General features: G+C 39.4%; 1 protein-coding gene across 1 annotated transcript in view; it reads left to right on the plus strand.

Annotated features, from left to right (window-relative positions):
* UGT8 (UDP glycosyltransferase 8) overlaps positions 1-10,002 on the plus strand; it is a 59,749-nt gene that overhangs the window by 11,124 nt on the left and 38,623 nt on the right. The window lies entirely within an intron of this gene.

Genomic DNA, 10,002 nt, shown 5'->3' on the forward strand with positions numbered 1-10,002 from the left:
CATTAATGATTAACCCAGTTGCCCATCAATACTATTTGTCCCTTCCGATCTGTTCCAAATCAGGGAATATAATTTGATTTCATTCCAGTTTAATATTTTAAATAAAAAGCCCCAAAAGATTTTAACAGCTCCACAAACACAATTTATATTCCTTTCTCTGAAGTTTTGATTTTATTTAGGAGATTATAGGGTAATGAGAAAAAACAACATTGCAGGTGGGTGGAAAGATTCAAATAGTTAAATCTCTCAGAGCTTTTCCAAAGCAGTGGCTGTAATTTGCAACCTACCTAAATCTCCATTTTTTCTGTTTTATAACTGAATAGTATCTTGTGATACATGTCCACCAGCTTTGAGAAGAGTCTAAATCATTGTTAATCAGGATTTGAATTCAGATCTCTAGGGGTGAAAATCTAGTTTATTAATCTGATGCTTTTCTGAGCTCCTTTATATGCTCTGGTATTTGTTAAGTTGTAGCAAGTAACTCAAAATCTTTTTGTAGGGTGATGAGAGATCTAGGGCTAGAAAGATTGCTTGTTTGCTGCCATTGCATCCCTGCTGCTTAATATGAAGGGCACCTTTTAATCCATAGTTTCACTTCTTGCTGGCTAGATTTAAAAAATAAACAAAAAAATTAGTGTGTTTTGAAGAGTGAATATGAGTGGATAGAAGGTAGTGGCATTAATATTAACAATGCTTTCCCTGTTTTGCCTGCTGGTAAAAATTACAAGCAGGCCACTTTTAGTTCAGTCAAGACACTGCTTTTTTTGCCCTATTGACTTCTCTGGGAGTTTACCCGGAAGTGCAAGAACAGGATCTAAAGTCTAGATTTTGCAAGATGCTCTACGGAGCTGGACCTCTGTGATGATGTCAAGCCTAACTGATTTCAGTGGGGCTCTACACAGGTGAAAGGGGCCTCTGTGGATCAAGCTGTAAGTCTGGAGGTTGAGTTTGATTTCAAGTGGATCGAAGAACAGTGAAATTGTTATTGCAATTCTAGCTGCTGCTTTATCCGTTTTGGGAAGGGGAGAGGTTTGGAGTAGTGTGTTTTGGGTTTTTGTTTTTTGTTTTTTTATAATTTCAAAAATTCATTGTTTTTAGCATTTTGTTATAAAGGAAATGTATTCAGAAATCCAGGAATTCTTCTGGTCTACAGAAAAAATGTGTTCATCTACCGGTTGTCTATGCTTGTGCTTAGTTTGCTTTAGCAGACCATTAAGATCTTCACATTCTTTATGTGTAGTAGTTAGAATGGGTTTAATGTTTAACCTTTTGATTATTCCAATATTTAACTTTCTGTTCCCACACCCCCTTATGCAAAGCACTTAGTTACAAATACTACTCCAATTTAAAAAAAAAACCAAACTATTGGTTTCTTGCTTCCTTTTGGCTCAGGGCAGTAAGGGTTTAAATTCAGTGCTAGGTTTCTGAATAACTTTAATTTAAAAAACAACAGCTATCAATCTTCTGGTTTACAGGGATATTGACAATCTGTTTAGGCCCACAAATTTTCCTTATTTTATTGAAAGCAAATTCTAGGAAAAATCTTGGAAAGGAAATCTTTTATTTTAAATAATTATAAAAATGAATTTGAAGAAAAATGTGTTTGCTTTCATGGCCTTTTAATTAAGAGCAGAAATATTAGTGACTTGTTTGGGTTTTTTGTGTGTGCCTATTTTCTGCTGTATTCAGCAGCCTAGCATAACAGCCTGTTGACATTTAGATCAAATCTGCTTTGTTGGTCAGATAAGTTAACGTTTGAGAAAGAGGCATAGGCTAATGGCCTGAGGATGATAGGGTTGCCAGGCATCTGGTTTTCGACTGGAATGCCTGGTTGAAAAGGGACGCTGGTGGTTCCAGTCAGCACAGCTAACCAGGCCACTAAAAATCTCAATCTCATTGGCTCCGTGCGGCTCCTGGAAGTGGCCAGCCTGTCCCTCCAGCTCCTAGGTGCAGGGGCGGTCAGCCCACAGCACAGGCGTGTCCTGAGCACCAGCTCTACAGCTCTCATTAGCTGGGAACTGCAGCCAATGGGAGCTGTGGGAGCAGTGCCTGTGGACGGGGACAGCATGCGGAGCCCCCTGGCCACCACTGCCCCTAGGAAACAGAGGGAAATGCCAGCCGCTTCCGGGAGCCGCCTGAGGTAAGCGCCGACTGGAGCCCGTACCCCCTCCCGCACCCCAACCCCTCACTCTGAACCCCTTGGCCTGAGCCAAGAGCCCCCTCCTGTACCTCAAACCCCTCATTCCTGGCCCTACACAGAGCCCACACTCCAGCTGGAGTCCTCATCCCCCCCACCCCAACCCTTGGCCCAGCCTGGAGCCTCCTCCCACACTCCAAACTCCTTGGCCTGACCCCTTCAGCCCAGAGCCCCCTCTTGCACCCCAAACCTATCCCTGGCCCCACTCCAGAGCCTGCACCCCCAGCCGGAGCCCTCACCCCCCTCCTGCACCCCAACCCCTTGCTCCAGCCCAGTGAAAATGAGCGAGTGAGCGAAGGTGGGGAGAGTGAGTGTCGGAGGGAGGGAGTATGGAGTGAGTGGGGGTGGGGCCTCAGAGAAGGGGCGGGGCAAGAGTGTTTGGTTTTCTGAAATCAGAAAGTTGGCAACCCTAGAGTTGGAGCTAGAAGCGCCTACATTCTGTTTCTAATTCTGCTACTGACTAGCTGAGCTTGACATGTCCTGATGGAATCACTGCAGCAAACACAACTACGATTAGCCCTTGGGCTGCTGTAAGTTACATCAAAGGATAGAATTCTGCTTTCATGTACACCTGTGTAACCCCAGGGTCTATCCTTAGGCCCTGGCAGATACTGAACATCTCCAGTTAGGTGCTGAAATCCGTCAAAGACTCCCATCAAAGTCAGCGGGTATCAAGGGCTCTGAGGAATTTCCTGGAAATGCCCAGCATGTTCCAAAACTGGTTTCTCACAGAACACTAATGATACAAATAGCTTGAAGAGAAGCAGCATGGTCTAATGGATTAAGCATGGGACTGAAAACTGGGTTTAACTCAATTTTATCAATGGTTTGGTGTTTTGTTTCCTTAAATAAATCACTTAACCCCTCTGTCTCAATTTCTCCCATCTGTAAAATGGGAATAATAATATTTAACAGTGATGTTGTGAGGATTGATTAGTATGCAAACTGCTAAGTGTTAATTCATGTCTTGGGGCAGCTCCTTAGCTGTGCCAGAGTGTAATCCTTTCCAGTCCCCTAATCCTGAGCTGGCTCTGGGCTGAAATGGCCTCTATTGTAATTTAAGGAAGCCAAGAGCTGATATTAGTAGCGTTTGCTGGAATAGTCTTATTAGGACATCTGTGCGGTCAGGAGATCAGACAGAGCCCTTTGTGCTCTGACATGGGTCTGGTACACTCTGTGCTACCTGAGGATTCCCCTCTGTTGGGGGAAATCGTCACCAACCTCAATAAGGCATCTCTTTGGGATCAAGAGTATAGCCCTTTATGTCTAATATAGTTTCTGTTAGGGATTATGTATGTATTGTTGTTAGCAAACAAAGCTCATCAATTGCAATGGGAGTTTTTGTAATACATTTTGAAACATTGTATAGGTACTGAAAAGAAGCACTACACTAATAGTGAAGGGATTGTGTTTCTTCTGCATTTGTATTGACTGGATAATGGTTTCAAAGGAGGAATATTGTGTCATTGCTGCAATATTAATGTGCATTGCTAAAAAATGTGAATGAGCAATCTGTGGATATTTATTACATTTTATTTTATTTTTCATTGATTCTTTTTATGCTGCAACAGCAATATAACACTATTTGTAGTAAACAAAGCATAAGAATTAAGGTACTCTACATTGCACATATTAACACTGCAGTTTCATTGAGGAGTTCTGGTGACATTGTGTTACCATAACCCTCAGATGGAATTACAGCCTTAATTTATGTAGCTTTTGGGGGTACGTACGTAACATAATACATGGAAAAATACTCCCTTTGGTTACGTAGTGTACTTACCTCTTCACTGAGATTAGAGGGGATCTCTTTAGAACACTCCCAGCCTGTGCCAGCCCGTTTCTTTCATATTGATGTTAAGAATGTAAACACCTGTTTATTTCTCAATAAGAATATTATGCTGTCATGTATTATGTGTAATTTCATATTTGTTAACCAAAGTTGTACTTTATTACTATAAGAATGTTTATAGCCCGAGGAGATGTAGTTGCTAAATGTTTATAGTAATTTTATTAGATGCAGTGCAGTTAATCATTGATTTTATTATTGGCTATTTTATGGAAGAATTGATTAATAAATTTGTAGATTTCAAGACCAGAAGGGACCACTGTGATCATCTAGTCTGATCTCCTGTATAACACAGGACACAGAACTCCCCCTCCCGCCCCAAAATTCCTAGAGCAGATATTTTTAGAAAAAAAAATCCAATCTTGATTTTAAAATCACCAGTGATGGAGAATCCACCATGACCCTTGGTAAATTGTTCCGAAGGTTAATTATCCTCAGTGTTAAAAATTTAAGCCCTATTTCCAATCTGAATTTGTCTGGGTTCAACTTCCAACCCTGGTATCACATTAAACCTTTCTCTGCTAGACTGAAGATTCTGTTATTAAATATTTGTATTTACAGACTGTAAACTAAATAGATTGAGCTCCTTGAGTCGATCCCTAGAAGGAAGGTGTTCTAATTCTTTATTCATTCTTGCGGTCCTTCTCTGAATCCTCTCTAATTTATCAACATAACATCCTTCTTGAATTGTGGACAACAGACCTGGACACAGTGCAATTGCAAGACCAGGGTAGGCACATGTGCCCAATCCTAAACTACATCTTTGTCCTGGATTGCACCTGAGCAGCCACCAAAGTTTTGACATATCTATCTGTTCACACTGCAATTACATAGGTTTATCATCAGCACTGATAAACACAACCTCTCTTATACAGTCATGTGCTGATCTTGCAGTTAACAGAGGACACGGTAACCCTGTCAGCAGAGTGATTCTTTGAGATTCAATCAGTGTGACCTCCCAAGTGATATCCAGTACCTTCTGCAGACCTTGGCATTATTTTTAGTCAAGATTGGGGCTCCAGAGAAAGTGAAATAATTCCTAATGTGTTAAGCAGAGGAACTGAGGTTGAAAGAAAAGTTTCCTCTACTTGTAGCCCAAAATATTCTGCACAAGCAGAATTTGTGTGCAGCTGTTTATAGAAGATCAGCTAATGACATGTTTAATAACTCAGTTTGTGCACGCAAATTCACATTTGCAAGCATATGTAAAGGTGCTGTATGTCAGCTTTTAACAAAAACAAATTGTTTCTTTCAGTTTATGTACCGGTATATTATACATTTTGGAAAATGTTTTCTGTTTATCTCCAGAGCAATAAAAAGGCAATGTGAGCACGATATCTGAATTAGATTGACTTTGACTCACCTTTATGTGCGTAGCTTAGTTAGTTAGTTTTACTGTGGTTGCATAAAATTGGGAGAAAAAACTGAAATATAAGACAATTAACATCCAAAAACATTTTAAAATATCCGAATTGTTCCTCTTTTCAGCACCAACAGTCATAATACTTGTACGTAAGTAGCTGCTGGTATATCTGATTTCAAAGTGATACTCTGAAGTATTTTTAAAGTTTTTAAATACAATATTTACATTGTTTAGAAGCTTGCAAATATAACTGTAGTCTTTTCTGATTTTGATGTGTTCAGTGAGATTTAAAGGTACTCTCTGAGACCAAAGGAAGTTAATGGAGCTTTTTCAAAACATGGATTAAAAATGATCCAGTTTAAATGGTTTTTAAAAAGTTTGCCTGGACATCATGGACTTGGCAGATCTAGTTTCAAACTGTATTTTAAAAATTGTTCTAGACTATAGACGTGGGGCCAGCTAACTAGCTGGTGTAACTTGGTGTAGTTCTATAAAGTCAGTGAAGCTACATCAATGTACACCAGCTGATCAAAAAGGCAAACTGTATTTAATATGGGTTAGCAGGAACTGTTGACAAATCTTTTTATAAAGTGGTTCCACTAACTCAGTCTAAAACCCAGTGCGTGATGGAACTTTCACTTTTTCCATAAAGCATAAAACTATATCTAAATATTTTTTTTTGCAGAATTCAGTCATATATTCACTTTGTTGCTTCTATACCAGAACCAATGATATTTAAACTGTGCTGGGAATAGGTTTTTTCCAGTAAATTTGTGTTCGTTGTTCTAGCTGGAAGGTGGTGTAGCAGCAATGTGCAAAATGTTCTAGATCTTATAGTACATAAACAGAGTTTAAAATTTCTAGATGACAGATTGGTGGATGGACAGTTCAAATCAAATGGGAACATTTTTAAAAGAGCTCAAACTTAAGGTAGAAAACTGACAATCATCTGTATCACTCTCTTCCTGGGAAGCAGAGAGCAGGACTCAATATGTATTTAATCTGTGGAGCTAAGGTCCCATAGCAAGGAAAAAAGCTAACAAGCTTCTTCTTATGGTTTACATTACTAGATGGTGTGGTGAGTGTATCTGTTTCTTTAAGCTAAAAGAAAACAAGAGGAAAAGATAAGTGCCTTAAATTTCCATTTCAGAAGCAGTTCTTGCAATTTACTCACTTTTTTTACATTTGTTTCTGTAATTGAATATTAGAAAAAAAATCTTGTGTATCCATTTTTTGCTGGTGATAAATATTGTGTGAGGCTCTTTTCCTCTCATATTGGACACAAAGGCTACATGGATAGCAGTACAAAGCTTAGATTCCACCTAAAACTTCAAAACAGTGTTTAAATCAGAATTAAGTAGTGCATATGCCTTGTGCTAGTCTTCTGACTTTTGGAAGTTCCCCGACAAATTATGCTCACAATTTTTGAAAATCAGGCCACTTATTTAGGTGTGAGAAGGGAGAACTGGGTACCTTTCTTGATGCACAACATCATATTTTAGTGGCCCAATTGACCTATATAACATTAAAAACAAATTAACCTATGTTAAGGGAATTATAAGAACATAAGAACGGCCCTACTGGGTCAGACCAAAGGTCCATCTAGCCCAGTATCCTGTCTTCCGACAATGACAAAGCCAGGTGCCCCAGAGAGAATGAACAGAACAGGTAATCATCAAGTGATCCATCTCCTGTCACCCATCCCCAGCTTCTGGCCAACAGAGGCTAGGGACTCCATCGCTGCCCATCTTGGTTAATAGCCACTGATGGACCTATCCTCCATGAACTTATCTAGTTCTTTTGTGAACCCTGTTATAGTCTTGGCCTTCACAACATCCTTTGGCAAGAAGTTCCACAGGTTGACTGTTTGTTGTGTGAAAAAACACTTCCTTTTGTTTGTTTTAAGCCTGCTGCCTATTAATTTCATTTGGTGGCCCCTAGTTCTTTTGTTATGAGAAGGAGTAAATAACACTTCCTTATTTACTTTCTCCACCCCAGTCATGATTTTATAGACTCTATCATATCCCCTCTTAGTCATCTCTTTTCCAAGTTGAAGACTCCCACTCTTATTAATCGCTCCTTATATGACAGTCATTCCATACCCTTAATAATTTTTGTTGCCCCTTTCTGAACCATTTCCAGTTCCAATATATCTTTTTTGAGATGGGTCGACCACATCTGCAAGCACTATTTCAGATGTGGGCATACCATGGATATATATAGAGGCAATCTGATATTTTCTGTCTTATTATCTATCCCTTTCTTAATGATTCCCAACATTCTGTTCACTTTTTTGACTGCCGCTGCAAATTGAATGGATGTTTTCAGAGAACTATCCACAGTGACTCCAAGATCTTTTTCCTGAGTGGTAAAAGCCAGTTAAGATCCCATCATTTTATATGTATAGTTGGGATTGCGTTTTCCAATGTGCATTACTTTGCATTTATCAACATTGAATTTCATCTGCCATTTTGTTGCCCAGTCACCAGTTTTGTGAGATCCTTTTTGTAGTTCTTTGCAGTTTGCTTGGGACTTAACTATCTTGAATAGTTGTGTGTCATCTGCAAATTTTGCCACCTCACTGTTTACCCCTCTTCTCAGATCATTTATGAATATGTTGAATAAGATTGGTCCAAATACAGACCCCGGGGGACACCACTATTTACCTCTCTCTATTCTGAAAACTGACCATTTATTCCTACCCTTTGTTTCTTATCTTTTAACCAGTTACCAATCCATGAGAGGACCTTCCCTCTTATCCCATGACAGCTTACTTTGCTTAAGAGCCTTTGGTGACGGACCATGTCAAAGGCTTTCTGAAAATCTAAGTACACTATATCCACTGAATCCCCCTTGTCCACATGCTTGTTGACCCCCTCAAAGAAATCTAGTAGATTGGTGAGGCATGATTTCCCTTTAAAAAAAACATGTTGATTCTTTCCCGACCAATTATGGTCATTATGTGTCTGAGAATTTTGTTCTTTACTATCGTTTCAACCAGTTTACCTGGTACTGAAGTCAGGCTTACTGGCCTGTAATTGCTGTGATCACTTCTAGAGCCATTTTAAAAATTTGCATCATATTAGCTATCGTCCAGTCATTTGGTACAAAAGCTGATTTAAATGATAGGTTATAGACTACAGTTAGTAGTTCTTCAATTTCACATTTGAGTTTCTTCAGAACTCTTGGGTGAATATCATCTGGTCCTGGTGACTTATTACTGTTTAGTTTATCAATTTGTTCCAAAACCTCCTCTAATGATACTTCAATCTGGGACAGTTCCTCAGATTTGTCACTTAAAAAGAATGGGTCAGGTTTGGGAATCTCCCTTACATCCTCAGACATGAAGACCAATGCAAAGAATTCATTTAGTTTCTCCGCAATGGCCTTATCGTCCTTGAGTGCTCTTTTAGCATCTCGATTGTCCATTGAGTAATATTACTCGCTGTTAAGCATTCAGAAGCCTTCTGCTAATAGAGGATCAAATGAATGGAGTGGCACACCCTCTCTCTGTTCTTCTCCATTTGTGACACCTTCTTTCTCACCTCCCTTATCCCCTGCATATGTCAGAACTCAGGGGTTAGCTTTCTGCCTGCAAGAAACTCCTTTACACCCCAGGAATTTTCTATTGGCCACTTATGGCCAGAATCTGGCCCCTTTGTTCCATATGAAGTATATGGAACTTAAGCATTTGTTTAAATGCTGATCTGAATTAGGATGACTTAAGCACATGCTTATTGTCATACTTCGCACATGAGTACAATTGTTATGCTTGTTTGACATTTGCAGTAACATGCAGCGTGAAGTAATATGGGGAGTTGAGATGTGTTGAATCAAGGACTAAATTAGCAATGCAAACTTGCACATCTCAACTCCCTATGTTACTACAAATTTCGAACAAGCATAACAATTGCACTCATGCAAAGTATAACTTTCAAAGGCTCAGAATCCAGTCATATCAAATCAGTTTTGCTGCAACACTCACAGGTACTTCTGTTTCAGGGAGGGCTATTGTTTGGACTATAACATTGTTTAAAAGATAACATTAATATATGTATGGAAAGTTTGTATGTGAGTTTTCATATTCTCCACCTACTGAGAAAAGCTTGAACCATTTTTGTCTCAAACTTAAAAACTAAAAAATATAAAGTCACCTTCACCAGAGGTCAGGCCTGGAAAATGCAGGAGAAAGTTTTTGAAGGCTATGGGCAGCTGTGACAACATGAGCTTACAATGGAAACACACATGAGGCACTGTTGCTCAACTGGTAATGAGTGCACATCCCAAAATCTGCCATCAGAATTGTTGGAATTCTCAACTGAGAGAGTCAGGAGTGCATTGGCAGAGATGATGCTTCTAGATACAGAGTTGAGGCATGCTGGTGGGGAAGGTTGTAGTGCTAATACACAAGCTGTGCCTGTTATGTAGATAAACAGAGGAGTTTAGCCTCTAGGTCTTTGAATCCTTTATGAATATTAAATTCACTCAAAATACTTAACATGAACTGGCTGCAGTCATGCTAGTGCTCCAAAGCCTAGGACTATCTGGGTTTCAGAGGACACTAAGTTCTTGTTTCCCTTTGCTGTTGGATAC

This window comes from Mauremys reevesii, linkage group 5 (genome assembly GCF_016161935.1).
Source record: "Mauremys reevesii isolate NIE-2019 linkage group 5, ASM1616193v1, whole genome shotgun sequence".
In the NCBI taxonomy this organism is placed as follows: domain Eukaryota; kingdom Metazoa; phylum Chordata; order Testudines; family Geoemydidae; genus Mauremys; species Mauremys reevesii.